This window comes from Pinus tabuliformis, chromosome 9, assembly GCF_031772625.1.
Source record: "Pinus tabuliformis cultivar Carrire ecotype Pingquan chromosome 9, CPIR1, whole genome shotgun sequence".
Classification (NCBI taxonomy): Eukaryota; Viridiplantae; Streptophyta; class Pinopsida; order Pinales; family Pinaceae; genus Pinus; species Pinus tabuliformis.
In genome coordinates, this window is record NC_142307.1 from 1,811,056,224 (window position 1) to 1,811,074,975 (window position 18,752).

Here is an 18,752-nt window from a genome sequence, read left to right on the forward strand (position 1 = left end):
TCCCTTGTTACAAGCTTGGGAATGTACCTTGTGAATTTGTTAATGAACTGTGACCTGTCTAAGAGAGGCTCCTTTGCAATGCTAAGGAAGTGTTGTACTAGGACAGATTCCATTTCTTTGTGGGTGACGAGCTCTTTCCCTTGAGAATATCTGAGTTTTAAAATTCTGTTATGTGACCTGTGACTCAAAGTTGACTTATGAAAAATCTTTTTTTTCTTTCCCCTTCTCTAATCCACCGTACTCTCGATTTCTGTCTCCAGAAAATATCCTCTTGTCTACAACTATCATCCCATTCCTTATAAAGAGCATTAGCTTGAGTTTTCCTTTCCTCGGTAAAGCCGTCGATGGCCATGAGCTGATTGATCCCCTGAAGTTTCTATTCAACTTCTTTTTTGGCTTTGAAAAGGTTACCAAACTGTTTTTTGTTCCAATCTTTGAGTTTGAGTTTGATGTGTTTAAGTCTTTGTTGTAGCATTTACATTTTAGTGCCTTGAAAGGGAACCTCTTCCATCCACCATTTATCAATATTGCTGGTGAAGTCAAGGTGAGAGAGCGAGACATTTTCAAGCTTGAAAGGCCTGTTCCTTGGTGTACCCAAAAAATTGGCTTCAAGATAGATAGGAAAGTGGTCTGAGTCTCCAAAAGGAAGGATTAAAGATGACATGTCAGGGCCTGTGAGAAATAGGTCCTTTTAGATCATGAATCTATCTAGTTTAGAAGAAACTTGAGAAGCCCCTCCTCTCTTGTTGTTCCAGCTGAAAGTGCCATTTATTGTTTCAGCATCCACTAATCTCATGTTATTTATGAAGTTTTGGAAGGCAATGGAGTCTTTGCCTAGTGTTCTGGTGCCACCTTTTCTCTCTGTAAGAGATTTGATCATATTTAAATCCCTTGCCAGAATCTAGGGCATATCTAGATATCTCTCTCTTAGCTCCTCAAGGGAAGTGAGAAGCTTGAGTTTGTCTTCTAGTTTTTGAGGACCATATAGATTTGTAATCATGTAAATCTCCTTATCACCCATAGGTTGTATTACTAGTGAAAGATAGCTCCTGGACACTTCCACGTCTAGGATTCCAAGTTTTTGGGGATCCCAAAGCGTAAGAATCCCTCCTGCCAAGTTGTATGCCTTAACCTCTAGATACTCATACCTGCTTAACCATTTTCTATGTATTTCTCTGATTTTATCCATCGAGCACTTTGTTTCCTAAATGAAAACCATGTCTAGTTTTTCTTCTTTTATTCTACTGCTGAGATTTCTTTGTTTCCTTTTACTTCCTAACCCCCTAATATTCCAAGTTGTAAAATTCATTAAGAGATGTTTGTAAAAGAGTAACTGGTGAGATCTTTCATCTTACCTGAGTTGATGATGAGTTTTCCACATTCTGTCAGCATCTCATTCCATCTTTTCCTTTCTCTTTTCCTACCCAGGTTCTTGGAAGAGTGCCCTGGTGTTTCCTCCATTGTCTTTATCCCTCTTTTTTCTTGGCTGTCATGGTTTCTTTTGACTCCAGAATTCTTCGATTGTGATCTCCATAGGAAGAGTTGTTGAACCCTATCAAACTACTCTTTTAGTAGGGAGTCAACTCCTTTAGTAATACCCTGCTCTAGAAACTTTTCTAAATCCAAGTTTTCCTTCTCAAGAATCTCTTATAGTTCACGATCCTCCATTCTTGCCTCACTTGGGGTCATCTCATGGTCCCTGCTAAGCTCCACAATGCTCGGTAGATCATCCTGTTGCTGGTTGTTCTCTGGTATGTCCTCCATGCTAGTATCCCTATCCTTCTCATTGGTTTTAGTCTCCAATTTCTGGTTTTCCCCATTGTTTCCAATTTCTTCTTCTAAGATTTTGAAACTATTGTGGCTCAGTTGTCCATCCTTGTTGATTTTCTTTTGGTGTTGCTTTCCTCCTTTCCCCTTACCCCCCACCTTAGTGAAACCCTCAGGATCTTTGCTTGTGGTGGTTTTTTTGTTGCTTTCCAGTTTGTTTAATGGGCAGTCTCTGTATAGGTGCTCGTGTTCATGGCACTTACGGCACCTAAATGGGACATGCTCATAGTCCACCGCCTGCATCCATTCTTCATCATAAACTTCTAAAATGATCTCATCTGGGAGTGCTCCAGATAGGTCCATTTCCACACAGATCCCGGTGAAGGAAGTGTATTTGTCTCTTAATGTCGCATCTGATGTCTTTATAAAATTCCCTAGTTTATTTCCGGTAGACTTTAGAGACTCCTGCAGCCAATAATCTAAAGGAAGGGAGTATAGTCTTATCCATACCGGTACTGAAGTGAACGTTTCTCATTCTGGAACAAAGTTCATCACCCATGGTTGCATGTAAAGGCCTACAGTAGTGTAAAAATAGGGTCCTCCCTTGAACACTCTGTCTTTATCTTCTAAGCTCGTGAACACCACCGTAAAGAACCCCTTGGATCCAAGGTGAAGGTTTATTTCCTCCTTTGGTTTCCAGTGGTTCCTTATCCATGCATGTAAGGCCTTCTCCATTGGCCAAATCCCCATAAATTTGCATATGATCACATGTTCCGCCATGTGATCTCTGTGCACCTATAGCGCTGGGTCACTTAAAATGACCCGAGGAGTGATGGTCAAATTGGGTTTGTAGACCCTTGTCGCCCTCAAAGGTGCAGCGTTCTAAGTATTTCCCTCTTTTCTCTTCTCCCTCCTATCTTCCTCATGATTTACTCTCTGTTCATGAGGTTTGATATTTCATGTGTTAGTATCCTCAGTTATCACCTCTGTTGGTTTCTTGAAGCAATGCAGATCAGTTTCCTTGTTTCTGTTCATGGCTATTTGACTGTAGGAGGGAGCAGAACTCCCTCCTCCACGATGCGCCATGGTTACCAGTGCCAAACCCTGACTCAAACCCTAGCTCAGATTGCAGACACCTTCCCTAAAACAAACCACTCATTAGACCGCAATAATAATCCCTTTCCTATGGATTTTCAACAAGGAAACATTTAGACAAATCAAATCTACACTAATTATTAATACAGCTAAGACTAACAATAAATATAATGTAAAAATTAAAATAATTAACAAAGTATGGAACAAAATTAGATTAGCATGAGTAACTAAAATATAATGAATGTTGTACATAAATTTTGATACAACAAATGAAACACCCAAAATCTTAATATAATTGGTCAAAAGAATAATTGTATTTTATATTTATTACAATATAACACAATGCAAGCTAATTTTAATTTATATATACAATTATAAGTTAAATTAATAATAATCCTTAATGTGATTAAGTAAAAGATAGATAAGTACAAAAATGTAAGTCTCTTATCTTTTAAACCAAAACAAAAAATAAATGTTCTTCCTTAATAATTTGCATCAAGAATAAATTAAATATGTAGAGAACTAACTCATGCTAACTATATACTACCTTTTGGCCGAAGTTTACTAAAAGAGGACTGTAACAATCCCTAAGAGTTAAGTCATGATCCAATTATTTGTTTATGAAATAGTTCAATAAACTAACAGCAAATGATATGACATATGAGAAAATGTTACAACAGAGATATTCAATTTATATAAATAAAATGACACCTCTCCATAATCTAAGACCCTCTAATCAAATCACAAAAACCCACATAAGAAAAATATCAAGATCAATTATCACTCTTAGGACACAAGTCACTGAAAGATGGTTATGATCAAATACAAATACATAAATTGAACTAATATGAATAAAAAAACATGTTAAAATTTATTGTCTATTGTTGTATCCAAGTAACTAAACGACAATATACTATCTTCAAAATTCTTAAGAGTCAAATTAAATAGAACAAAGAAGATAATAGTAGATAAGTGACTAAGGAAAATATCAACTGTATAAGTGCTATTTGAATGAATAAAACCAAGTAAAAACACATATTTTTTTTGGGATTAAATTCCACAATCACTATAAAATTTTAATGACACTTCTTTTTCCCAAAACTCTCTCTCCATTTTCATTGAAAATTAAAGGGTTTATATATAGCCCTGGGAGCCTAAATTTGTTTCAAAATAAAGTTAAAAAAAAATAAAACTATTTTTTAGAAAATTACAATATTCCTTCTTTGACCCATCGGTCATATCCTAACTACTTGCTAGAAATAAACACAAGGAATAACAAGTAATTCTAGCATAACTGAAGGGTATCCACAACAACTGCTTCATTGAAACCAATATTGTCACAACAACCTATCAGCGAACAAATCATACATGACTAACAACTCATAAAAGTATTAAACAAAGGCTACTACAGAGTCAAGATTATGTAGCGACCACTTTAAATTTAGTAAATGTAATAAAAATAAAACATACCTCACAAGATCTACTGAAACAAATATAATGATAAATATTTTTTAACGAGGATTCAAATATGGAGAAATTAAAACCTTTACATTTAAAGATTTAATATCTACATGATTCTCTCCAAACTGAGTTTTTTCTTCAATTTTAATGGAATTATGTTTATCCTTACTTTCTCTTCATCGATTTTGTGCTTCAAGTTAATCATTCTCTTATAAAAATGGGTTGATACGATTTTCCAAGCGAGGAACCGTAACAATAAATTGTTGGTAATAATACATGTCTAACAGAGATGGGTCAGAGGTAGAATTGCTTCGATGAATCTTTTCTACATTATTATTCCCACTACACTGAATGTTTTTGACGTGATGCTTAATATTCTTCGGTGAAGGCTTAGGCGGCACTTGTAAATCAATGAAGAACTCCTTTATAGGGTGTTCTTCTGCCTATTACATCGAGCCCTTGAAATCTTTCTTTCGTTCAGTTTAGCCTTTACTCTAGATTGTGAGTTATACTTAGGATGACTGGTATGTTCTAGTTTTGTAGGTTTGAGTCGAGGGCTATAGTCTGAGAGTTTTAACTCATTTTTCCTGGGTTTCAACTCATTATAATGGAATTCAACATTTTTTTGTCATGACACACTCACTCATGTAAATTTACGATTTATATCCTCATTATCATCAAAATAATCTTGTTTCTCCGCATAAAATGACTCATCATGATCATTCTCAACATTAGAATCAAACAAAAATTGTTCAGTAGGTGGAGATTTAGATGAAACCCTAGCTTTGAGATCTAGTTTAGAATCAAACAAAAATGGTTCAGTAGGTGGAGATTTAGATGAAACCCTAGCTTTGAGATCTAGTTTCTCTACAACTTGGGGTTTCTCAAACCAATTTGGTGGAGGAATGTATTCCATACATCACCATTTTTAGCCAAATAATGATTCCCTTGGATATAAATGAAATTTGTGCTGAAATAAGGACCTTTCATAGTTCTTACGTTGGGACTGATGATCTTTGACCATTATGGCTAGGCTTTTATATAAAAAATATGCAAATTCAAGTCATACCCTAAAAGCACCATGAGGATATGCATATGATAAATAAACACAAATGCATAATTCCCTTTGCATGTGACATAACGGTGCAAAAAAATAATACATCCTGCCCCTTCGGTTTCAAGAAAGAGACCAACATACTTTTGACATCATATCTCTGATTTTGTTGGCCAGAAACTTCTTCCATGGAATTTTAGGTACCAGGCAAGTCTTTGACCAATTTCTCCCTTTGTGGGAAAATGGGTCACTTAAGTGATACAACTAACATCTACATGAACCTCAAGGTCATCAACGTTTGTTGTTCTACCATCAAAGGTAGACAGAAAGGCTTGGACTACATTTTCATTAAAACCTTCAAAAATCTAAGGGAATTCCCAACATCCAAACTATTTAAACAATATTGAATACGCATCTAGATGAGGTTGGCTCCAATTGGATGAATTTTGATTACAGGAGGCATGGTTGAAATCCTGATAAAATTTTGACAAGAATTTGGCTTAAAAAGGAGTGACAAAGTAAGGAAAGGTTACAAAACCCTAATAGTCCATAGAAGAACATGAGAAGGTTAGAGAAAAAAAATTAAATACATCAAATGAGAATAAAAGCCATAATGCATTAATTAGCGGAATGACAATACCAATCATACCAAGTAATAAGTGCGACAACCAGAGCACTACTAGGGCTAAAAAATTCAAGTCAGTTAATGGTGAATGGTGTTAATAAGTGGTGAAAGGCACAAATATCAATTAAAACATTTTATTCCAAGTGATGCCACAAATATTTTAATCAAAATAAATATTACTAGATCTATTTATACTTTCCTCACATCATTTGATTATAACGCATAGATAATTATTGATACGAATATTAAATCTTGCAAAGAACCAAAGACTTTATTATTGAATAGAGTTACCATCAAACCATAGCTATGGGTCAACACATTAATCCAGAGGTTTAATAATAATCAATGGTATTAAAAATCCATGAAATGAAAAGGTTTCCAATGTAAACATATAAGCCCATTGCCGTAACAAACAAACCATATTAATGTAATACCAATAAACCTTATGAAATCAAAATATCAATACCATCGAACTTGGAATGAGACCTTTCACATATGGTAAACATACCAATGTTATGTTAAGGTTTGAAACACATATAATTCATATAATCCATTAAAATGTAAACATAATCATGGATTGTGCACAATGTGAAACAAAAATTAAAATGAAAAAATAAACCATAAACTGTAATGGAGATGTTAATGAGAAAATGCTAATTAGGTTAAATAAATTTATGACCCCATAAAGTGACTCATAAGACATAGATCTAGTTTTTATTACAACATAAAAGAACATGCAACCTTATGTAAAAAAACAAACGAGTAAATCAAGTCAAAAAATTAAAGACAAGTATTCCATTTGGTTAGAGCAAGACACCGATTATAAAAAGAAGGTCATCTCAAGAGTCTAGATTTAAATCATTACTTCGAACTATTATTAATACTTTAGTTCAAATAATTATGAAAATTGAAAGGGAACACACAAATCAGAGGAGGGGTTCATATAATTTCTAAAATAAGATAGGAGTCAATTACGTAGCCTACAATTGACGACTCATTGGTAGAACTAGTTATCTCTGTCTTCAAATGAGTTAAGTAGCCATAATAAAAATCAGATGTTATATGAGATATAAATTATAAACAATCTGAAAGATTATTGATTCAGTTATGCTTGATTGTAATTAGCATTAAAATGTTTAAAGATACCTATCAAAATTGAAACATCATGTCAAAAATTTATATATAATCCATATAGATTTTCAGAGAACCAAATAACCAACATATTAAAAGAATGAACTAATTAACCAAGTAGGTTGTGTAAATGAAACTTTGATACCACAAACAATGCCTTGACTACTAGCAGGTATCCATAACCTCGATAAGGGTTCCTTTTAACTAGATATAAAAGCTTGGATCCCATCATACTAGTTATAAATTTGTGGCTTAGCATTCTAGCTATTTGCTTTCGGGGAAGTAGACTCAGAAGCTCCTCAAAAGCTTGAGATGACATGTAGATTCAAAAATATTAACCTGTAAATTTGGTTAAATATCGATTTGGAATCCTATATGTCACAAATGGAGCCACTATTGCTAGCAATCACCCATAGCCTCGGCAGGGACATATTTTAAACCCATTTTAAGTGAGCACTTTTATCCTAGTGAAAAAAATCAAAGAGAAGATAAGTTGATGAGTAGTTATTGTTAATATACATTGAGACTCTCTAGTTTATGAGGAAGCAAGTCTAAAATATCCTTAAGAGATAGTATGACATAAACAAAATTAAGATCACCAACCTCACATTGGTTGTACTACCAATCAAAATTTTGTTGGTTGTGTATTAATATCTCTTAACAAAGCAAGTATTTTAAATTAGATTCATTTCTACATCAATGACTAGGCTCTCTGAACATAAAACCATTTCATTTATTAGTTGTTACCAAAGAAATAAAATTAGTAAGTTTAAAACATCAACAAATAACACTTGTTACAAAAATTTCCCTAAAAGGGATATCTCAAACATAATTATTTCATCTTTGGGTTGTGGGATTGATGACACAAACAACAGAAAAAGGAAAACACACTAAAAGTAAAAAAGTAAGAAAACCTTAAAAAAAATATTTAGAGGAATAGGAGATCCTCGAAGGGATTTAGGGAAAGTACTTTTTCAGAAGATGTCGCTTAAACAGAAGGGGTTCAACCTGACCTTGCAAAGTTTACAAACAAAATGTACTAGGGCTAATATTTTATGTAATAATGAATGGCCCCAGCCATAACCTCTGAAACTTGGAGTGATCCCTTTTTTCCTCATGTTCCTTGTCCCATTTAAGAACCAGGACACCTACGTTGATATCCCTGTCAGAAGAGTATATGCCAACAAAATAGCATTTTTCAACCTGTTGATGTTGATCCAGCTTATGTTTTGACTGTTCTCTTTCTTCTTCTAGTTTAAGCAAGGTATCGATATTATTTTGCATAACATAGGATTTGAATTCTTGTACTTTTTGATGCAATTGTAGAGAAGGTAAGAATATATTAGAGAGTAAAATAACTTCTCTTCCATGAAAAAAGAGAAAGGGATAATTCGGGGGTCACCCAATCATCCCATAATGCATTAAAGAGAGAAGTATGCCAATCTGTTCTTATGTTCACAAACTATTATTTTAAGGATTTTTATCAGATTTTTGTTTGAGGATTCAACAAGATCGTTCCTCTAAGGGTAGTATTTTGATAAGTATTTAATTTTAATCCCTTTAGCAGAGGCATAAGAATCTAATTCTTGAGAGGAAAAATGAGACACATTATGAACACTAATTATTCTAGAACTCGAAAATTAACAACAATGTTAGGATCTAAAAATGAAATTACTTGTTTAGCATTAACCACTCGCAAAGGAGCTGCTTCCACCCATGTTGTAAAGTAATCGGTAGATGTTATGATATATTTATGTTGTTGGGAGGAAGGAGGATTCATGGGAACAACAATGTCTAAGCCCCATTGTTGGAAGGGAGCATCAACAATAATAGGCTAAAGGAGAAAGGCCATTTTTTTCAACCTCCTAATAAATTTTTGGCAAGGTGCACATCTTCGTACTAGGTTGTGAGTGTTGGGGAAAATTAATTGCTTAATAAAAACACAACTAATCACCTAGACCTTAATTATCAACCCAAGAAGCATCTTTTTATTTCAAGGAAATCAACAAAATATATGCAAGCAAATACCAGCAACTAACACTGGTTCTACATGATTATGGTCTACACTATCAAGCTCATTTGACAAGAAATAAAAATGTAGGACTTGAAAAATAATACTAAATTAAAAAGAAGAAAGTAAATGAAAGGAAAATAATTATGCTAATCAGGCGGTTTGAATCAATACTAAATGAAGCCACACTTTCCTGAATTGGAAATTTAAGCTATTGTACTCAACAGAATTCAAATGCCAATCTAGAGAAACAAATTAAATGAAATCAAGAAATTGTAGGAAACAAAAAATCTGAAAAATGCAATAGCCAACAAATTACTTGAATAAAAGGAAATTTAATATAAAGAACAATGTTTGAAAATCAAAGAAATAAGAACAAAACAAAACTATTGTATATGTTCAAGGCAACACTTCGTCCAAGGTAGTGGGCCCAACTGCCCAAGACTCAGTTCTCCCTTGAGAAATAACTCAGATCAGATTACAAATAACAGACGTGGAACTCAATGGATAACTTCCTTCAGTAAAATATCTATGAGAAATAATTACAACATAATGAAGCTCTTAGCTTTGCCTCAAATTCCACAATTGTTCATCCTCTCCCCTCTTCCTCTTTGATCTCTGTTTTCATTTAAATACACAAAGAGCAAAGGGAAATTACAACTAAAATTATTTCAAACTGATTTCCATTACAAATTTTGATTTTCCAAAACAAATTGATAATCAAGATTATATCTGAAATATCTCTCCATCATGATTCAGTTGGAACAAGTTGAATCTAGTGTTAGAATTGGAAGAATTTGGAAAATGGTCGCAACAACAAATCTGTAAAAATGACCTTTGAATAAACTTGTGTTTCTCTCAATCCAAACTAAATTTTTGGAAATGGCTACTTAACAAACTAATTTAGTCAATTCTTCACAAAACCCATGTCTCAGATTTTCATTATTCATCTTAATTTTCCAGAAACATCTAGTGAAAAACCATCGCTCTTTATCCAGCGAATTTCTAAGTTGGAATATTTGATTATGAGTTGGAGATCAAATTTTCACTCTGGAAGAGATCTTGGAGGCTAAAATAGTTTGCAATGTTATAAAAAATTCATTAATAAACCACCATTCGAAAAATCATGCATAATAATCATCAATGTGTTAAAAATAAATGAGAACAAATATTATTTACTCACAAGAGCATAAATAACAATAAAATGGAATTATATAATAGATTACGATAAATAACATGATAAAGAATTGTAGAAATGGATGAAATAGTCATTAAAATGTGATAATAATAATGAAAAATTAGTGGCCCAACGTCTCCCCCAAACTTAAGATGTTGCATGTCCTCATGCAACCCAATGCCTCTGTATTAACCATGTTGTAATACAATAATCAAAATGCTCACCCCAACTTATGATATTGATGGAACAAATGGCTTCTTCCTCAAATACTTCTTTAAAATAATAGATATTCAATTATAGCGATGTTGGTGAAGGTGTAACAATTGGCATATTGAATTTCAACCATATGTATATGAAGTTGCAACGAAATATGATACAAATAACAACAAACTTCATTGACCATTTTCTCAAAAACTACAAACCAAATTTTGCCGAAATTTTGCAAGAATATTTCTACTATATTAATGCTTCTCTAATCCAAAAAATAGATATTTCTCATGCATATACCTTGAGATATAGGTGACAGTGTATGATTTTTAGAATTTTATAAACTGATTTAGCTTGAAATTTTCTAGGTTTGTGTATTTTAATGATACCTCTTTGCTGTCTAAAAATCACAAGAATTCAGTTCATAGTGATCCAAGATCTTTTACTTACAGATGCATCAGAATAACATAAAATATATCTTCTTAACCATAGAACTTAAAAATACATAAACAATGCGGAAATAACTAAAAGAACATAAAAACCATGACACAATGATTTGATTACGGAGTTCGTCCAATTTGGACTATGTTTCCGGGCCCTGATCAATAGTGGGGAGGCCTTCATTCATTAAGTGGCATAAAAAAGAGATAAAAGTAAAAGAAAAAGTCTTTTCAATCCTTATACATCCAAGTTGGAAGATGGATAAAGAATGGAGAAACCAGCTTCAAAAATGGACAGTACCACTGAACGCGTGGTGAAAAACCATGTAAAAACGCCTATCCAATCTCCCAATTTGGATAATAGAGCCTTCTACAACTTCTCGGAGCCTCCCTGCTAGTCAAGGCGAGGTCCAAACCTACTTCCAAGGTCAGGGTCTGCTATACAATGGATTATGAATTACACATCCAATCCTCCCTGCTTTCTTTTGATACAAAAGGGTCTTTTATACAAGCATGGCAGAAATTCCTCAAATCTTGGGCAGTTCTAACCATAGGCCAAGTTAGGCAGGCAGGATTGTCTTAAGACCAGGGATCTCAGGCCTGAATGATACATGCAACAAACCTTTACAAGTATGGCGAAACCCCTTTTAAATATGGCACAAAACCTATTTGACTGCGTGTTGAACTCGACTGGTGATGCTATCGATGGTTCTTCACAATCGACATTCCATTGGCATATAGACCAACCCTTATATCACACGACCTGCAATACAATGGATGCGTCATGATTATACAACATAATATATAATATATCGCACCCGTGGACCCCATCGCAATCATAATCGATGCTTAAACCATCGACATATCAACCCAATTTTCATTCTGTGATAACACAGACCCCACGAGATTATAAATATCAACGTATAAAACATCGCATTCGGAAGTCCTATCACAAATCGCAATTGGTGATTACTATCAGGGCTGCTTCTTATGCAATAGCCCTTATGTTATGAAACTAGCTCAAAAAAAGATAGAAAAGAGAGATCCACGCCTTAGAATTCAGCCTCTTCGAGGGGGCAACCTCCTTTACATTACATAAATGAACAATTCTTGGATGATACAAATGAAAAACCTCCTTTCTATATATAGGAGTCTAAGGGTCACAATATAATCAAAGCCGACCTAACAATAATATTGTAGGGCACAACAATAACAATAGAGGGATTCTATGGGCACAATAATAACAATATGGGCACTACATGGGTACAACAATATAAATAAGGGGTATAACTACAATAGTAATGGGGTAATCACTAGTATTATAGGGACCCAACATGCCCCTCTCCTTCAAAAAAGTGTTGTCCTCAACGCTTGAGTAGTTCTGGATACTTCTGCATAAAATTCTCATCCTCCCATGTGGAATCTTCAGCGGATAAGTTCTTCCACTTGATAAGATACTCTGAAATTGATCGATTTCGTAGCTGTCGAGTTCTTGTTTCTGTGACTGCTTCCGGTTCCAATATAATTTTTCCTTCCTCGTCAAGTTCTGGCAATATTGTTTGAACTGGGAGCTTGTCGCCTATAACCTTCTTTAAACATGAAACATGGAAAACTGGGTGCAATCGAGAAGCTGCAGGAAGCTCCAATTTGTATGCCATAGTACCAATCTTTTGCAACACCTTGTACGGACCATAATACTTTGGTGATAATTTATTATCCTTCTTAGCTTGCTTGAGGGACATTTGCTTATATGGTTGTAGCCGTAGGAATACCCAATCACCTACATCAAAACTTCTTTCACTGCGATGTTGATCTGCCTGTTGTTTCATTCTATTCTGTGCCAACACGAGGTTATCCTTTAAGAGTTGGAGGACTTGTTGTTGATGTTCGATGTGATGTTCCACTGCCTGAACCTTAGAATTTTCTCTTAAATATGATGTGATGGATGGTGGTTGATACCCATAAAGTGCCATAAATGGGGTCATTTTTGTTGCTGTATGGAAGGAAGTGTTATACCACCATTCAGCCAGAGGCAACCATTTGACCCATTGTGTCTGTTTATCAGATACAAAGCAACGAAGATATCCTTCCAAACATTTGTTTACTATCTCAGTTTGCCCATCAGATTGAGGATGATAAGATGAGCTATGAGCTAACTGAGTACCAAGACAAGAAAATAATTCTGTCCAAAAATTTCCAGTGAAAATGGGATCTCTGTCACTTACAATAATCTTTGGGTTTCCATGTAGCTTTTGAATTGTTTCCATAAATGCAGTAGAAACTGTACTGGCTTTAAATGGATGTGATAATGCACAAAAGTGTGCATACTTGGTAAGTCTGTCAACTACCACCATGATGACACTCTTTCCCTCAGACTTGGGTAAACCTGTGATAAAATCCATTGAAACCTCCTCCCAACGTTGGCTTGGAATGGATAAAGGTTGTAATAGACCCGGTGTCTTAATTGTTTCAACTTTATTTTGTTGGCAAACCAAACATTCCGCCACAAACTTTTGAATATCTGATTTAAGGCCATCCCAAAAAAATTCCTTCTTAACCCTGTGGTAAGTTTTTAAAAATCCTGAGTGCCCTCCTAAGGGAGAAGTGTGCAATTCCATAAGAATCTTTTGTTTTAGCTGGGAATTCTTACAGAGGTATAAGCGATCTTTGTACCATAACGAATCATTTTTCCAGCTAAATGTATCAGACGTACTGGAATCTTGTTGTAGCTTTCGAATAAGTGCCCACACTTCTTCGTCATTCTTCCATTCCTCCCTTGCTTCGTTTATCCAATCTGGTTGGATAATAGAAATGGCGCACAACAATGCTTCCACATCCTCATCCTTTCTTGAGAGTGCATCTGCCACCACATTTTGCTTCCCTTTTTGTAGATGATTTCAAAGTCATAACCCAACATCTTTGTGACCCACTTTTGTTGCTCTTCAGAGGATAATCTTTGTTCTAAAAAGTATTTAAGGCTATCATGATCCGTTTTTACCTTGAAGTGTCTTCCCATTAGGTAGGGTCGCCATTTCTTAAGTGCATGGAGTATTGCCAACATTTCCTTCTCATAAATAGCTTTGCTTAAAAACTTTCCCTTGATTGGACGACTTTCAAAAGCAATGGGTCTTTCATCTTGCATTAGAACAGCACCAATTCCATTTCCTGAAGCATCACATTCCACAATAAAGGTTTTTGTGAAGTCCGGTGTAGCTAAGACCGGTGCTTGGCACATTGCCTCTTTAAGATGTTCAAAGGCCTTTGTTGCTTCCGGAGTCCATGAAAATGCATCTTTCTTCAATAATGTTGTTAGAGGTGCTGCTATTCTCCCATAATTCTTAACAAACTTGCGATAATACCCTGTCAACCCAAGAAATCCTCGCAGATGCTTTATGGATGTGGGGATTTTCCATTCCTTAATGGCTTTAATTTTGCTAGGGTCTACCTTAACTCCTTCATGAGATACAATATGACCCAAATATTCCACCTCCTGGACTCCAAAGAAACATTTGGATCTTTTTGCATATAATTGTTTCTCCTCCAATAGTTGTAGCACCCTGTCAACATGTTCAACATGATCCTTCCAAGACTTGCTGTAGATTAGTATATCATCAAAAAATACTAACACAAATTTTCTAAGGAATGGTTTGAAAATTGAATTCATCAAACCTTGAAATGTTGAAGGTGCATTGGTAAGGCCAAAAGGCATGACCAAAAATTCATAATGACCCTCATGAGTTCTAAATGCCGTTTTCGGAATGTCTTCAATCTTCATTCTGATTTGATGATATCCTGAACGAAGATCCAACTTGGTGAAGTAAATTGATCCATGCAATTCATCCAGTAATTCATCAATGACAGGAATGGGGAACTTATCTTTAATAGTGAGCTTGTTGAGCTCCCTATAATCCGGACACATGCGCCATGATCCATCCTTCTTGTGCACCAATACTACTGGAGCAGAGAAAGAACTTTGACTCGGTTGAATTATACCAGCCTCTAGCATTTCTGCAACCATACGTTCAATTTCACTTTTTTGGACATAGGGATATCTGTACGGCCTGATGTTTGGAGGAACACTTCCTGGAATCAGATGAATAGCATGATCATGATCACGCATAGGTGGGAGACCTTTGGGAGTCTCAAATACCTTGGAATGATTGTCCAGGACTTTTTGGAGATCTGGAGAAATAGATGATTCCAATGTGGAAACATCTAGCGAACATAATTGTGCAATTACACCTCTTTGCTCCTTTTTTAGAAGCTTTGTCATACCATTAGAGCTGATTATCTTTCCTGGTTTCCCTGCAATACCCCTTAATTCAACTTCCTTTCCTTCCACAGAAAATTTCATGAAAAGTTCTTGAAAATTAAAAGCTATTGTACCCAAGGATTGTAGCCATTGGACTCCTAGTACAACATCAGCACCTCCCATTGGAATGGAAAGCATTGGGCTAGTCAATACATATTCTCCCATGGATAGCTTGATATTATGGCACTTTCCAGAGCAATTTATTGTTCCTCCATTTGCAATCATCACTTGACACTCTGGTGCTGGATATAGGAAGCAATTCAATTCTTTTGCTACCCTACAATGAATAAAATTGTGGGTGCTTCCTGAATCAATCAACACTATTACCTTTTTCTTCTTGATTTGTCCTTCTATCTTGATGGTTTGAGGAGTGGTAATTCCCGCCAATGCATTACAAGATATGGTCGGATTTATTTGTTCTTCATCTAGGCTTTGTTCCTGGAATATATCCTCTTCTTTTGACCTTTCTTGCTCCTTTTCTTCTTCCTCTTCACAATCTATGTAGAATAATTTCTTCTCAGCACACTTATGACCTTTTGTGTATTTGCTATCACAATTGTAACAAAGCCCTTTTGCTCTTTTTTCTTCCAATTGTTGTGGTGTCAACCTTGTAGGTTGTGGAAGACTATGGGCAACAACACTTCCATCTTTATAGTTGTGAATGGTATGCTTCCTAGTTGCCATAATTTTGCTTTCCATTTTTCTTGCTAACCTGAATGCCTTCTCTAATGAATCAGGTTCCCAAAGGCGCACATCATGTTGGATATTATCCTTTAAAGACCCTATGAACACATCAATCCTATGCTCCTCTGGAATATCTTTTACCCTTATGTTCAATTTTTGGAACTCCTCAATGTGCTCCATTATTGAACCCTTTTGTTTGAGACTTATCAATTGGCTAAAAAAAGTGTTGCTTTTTGTATCCTCATAATGTGCTATCAATTCTTCCGTAAAAATTGCCCAAGTGATAAATTGTTTACGAGAACAAAGCCATTGATACCATACAAACTGATTTGGTTCCAAATATAAAGTTGCCATACGTACCTTTTGTGTGTTTTGCACATTATTGAGATCGAAGAATTGCTCCATCTGTAATATCCATGTGGCGGGATCCTTGCCATCAAACTTCCTCATATCGATTTTTGGAACATGGTGAGTCTTCGATCCAACATTAGAGTCTATGGAATCATGATTAACATTTCTTTTGTTCTCATCATGAGTTTCCTTTACTACTCTTTCACCATTAGTGACTATTTCTTGTAGCAACTTATCCATCTTATCATCCATGCCATCAATTTTAGCTTCCATGCCATCCATCTTAGCTTCTACACCTTTCTTTAAACCATCCATCTTAGCTTCTACATGTTTCCTTAAACCATCCATTTTAGATTCTGTTGCTTTTTTTGCAAGTGACATTTGTTGCACTTGTTCTTGTAATTTTGATATATCATGTAGCATTTCTTCCTCTTCTTCATGAGTCATGCTAGAGCTTTCAGGTTCCTTACTAGGTGTTTGCATTTTCTTTCCTCGGGGCATCAGTTACCGATAATAATGCTCTACTATGCCCTTTGAATTCCTTCAAAATAAATTTTCAAACCAAGCTTAAGCAAAAATTAAAGAAAATCTACACACCTTTTTTCACTTTGTAGGAGCTCGATATTGCCTCTGATGTATCTCTGTACTTTCTGATCATCTAGTTCTGAATTTGTGACCTGTAGTAGCCCTCTGTGTCCTCTTTCCAATGCCACAAGTCTGACCCAAATTGGATTCTCCAAGGAAGAGTTATGCGAAATCTCCCACAGTGACTTGATTATAGACTAGTTCAGTAGAGCGAACTTGTACGACGTGCCACGAGTCACTGTTTCAACCTTTGACTCTGAAAAATATATAAAGAAAACTACAGTCCGTCCTCTTTCTGTACCTTCTTACGAAATTTCAATCCGATGCTCAGAAAGAAAGTTATGACGATTTTCCCCAGGTCACCTGTTTTGAATGTAATTCAGGAGTCTGCAAAAAGACCAACTTCCTCAGATCATATCTCCGCAAATATCGCGCGAAAAACTCTGAAATTCGGACCCAAGGTTCAGCGCGATTTCTTCTCAAATGGGTTTTTTTTGCGACTTCTGAAACGTCACAGAAAAAAAGTTATAGCGAAAATGCCACGATGACCTGTTTGGAGCAGCGAAACCCTAGAATCCAAAGCTCTGATACCAAATGTTATGAAACCAGCTCAAAAAAAGATAGAAAAGAGAGATCCACGCCTTAGAATTCAGCCTCTTCGAGGGGGCAACCTCCTTTACATTACATAAATGAACAATTCTTGGATGATACAAATGAAAATACCTCCTTTCTATATATAGGAGTCTAAGGGTCCCAATATAATCAAAGCCTACCTAACAATAATATTATAGGGCACAAAAATAACAATAGAGGGATTCTATGTGGCACAATAGTAACAATATGGGCACTACATGGGTACAACAATATAAATAAGGGGTATAACTACAATAGTAATGGGGTAATTACTAGTATTATAGGGACCCAACACCTTATATGATTGCGATATGCAATATATCGCATCACAACTTTCCTAGGGTTGATTTTACGTTAAGTTGCTTCATCTCCTTGTTGCAATATGTGATATGCGGGATGAATGGTAGCCTCCCATTTGGCGCTCCCCCATTCACTGAGATTTTTCCCATGCCATCTCCTCCTGCCACCTGGACAAGTCAAATTGGAACTTTGACTTGCTCTAACTTCTTCATATGAACTCAGATCTGAGTGTTGTTCGCATTGTTGGAATTAGGATGACGAGCACTTCGATCCGATGCTCATTTTATCCAAATTCTACCACTTTGAGTTTTGAACCTTTTACCATGCCACTAGTACTTTTCTGAAGATCCACCTGGATCAATCCTACAGGATCCTCCCAGATCCATCCTCCCTACTAAGAGATTTTGGACTACCAAAATCCCTTTCAGTCAATTGGAAAGTGAGCAAATTTCTTCCTCACTTTTTCCTTCTCCATCCATCGAGCTTTACTTGGATGCATTCCTTTGAAGCCAACAAAAATGTACTCCACATCTCCCCATCATGAAGTTCTAGTTTTCTGGTCGAGTATGATATCTTCGGGCAACTTATCTAGATAATATGGTTCAAAATCATCCATTGTAGGAATATGTGCAACCTCTTTAATATCCATAATTAATGGAGGTTCATAAAGCTTCAGGTTTTCAACATTTACTATTGAGTACATTTTCATATAAGCAGGTAAGTGAAGACAAAAAGCATTGTCTCCAATATTTTCCAACATAGTCAAGGGACCATATCGTATGGATCTCAATTTCTTGCCTTCTCATTTCATTCCTTCCTTGGTGACGTGGAGCCATACCTTGTCCCCAACTTGAAACTGATGGTCAACTCGGTGCTTATCATGTTGAGCTTTATACCGAACTTTATTCTTCGCTAGTTG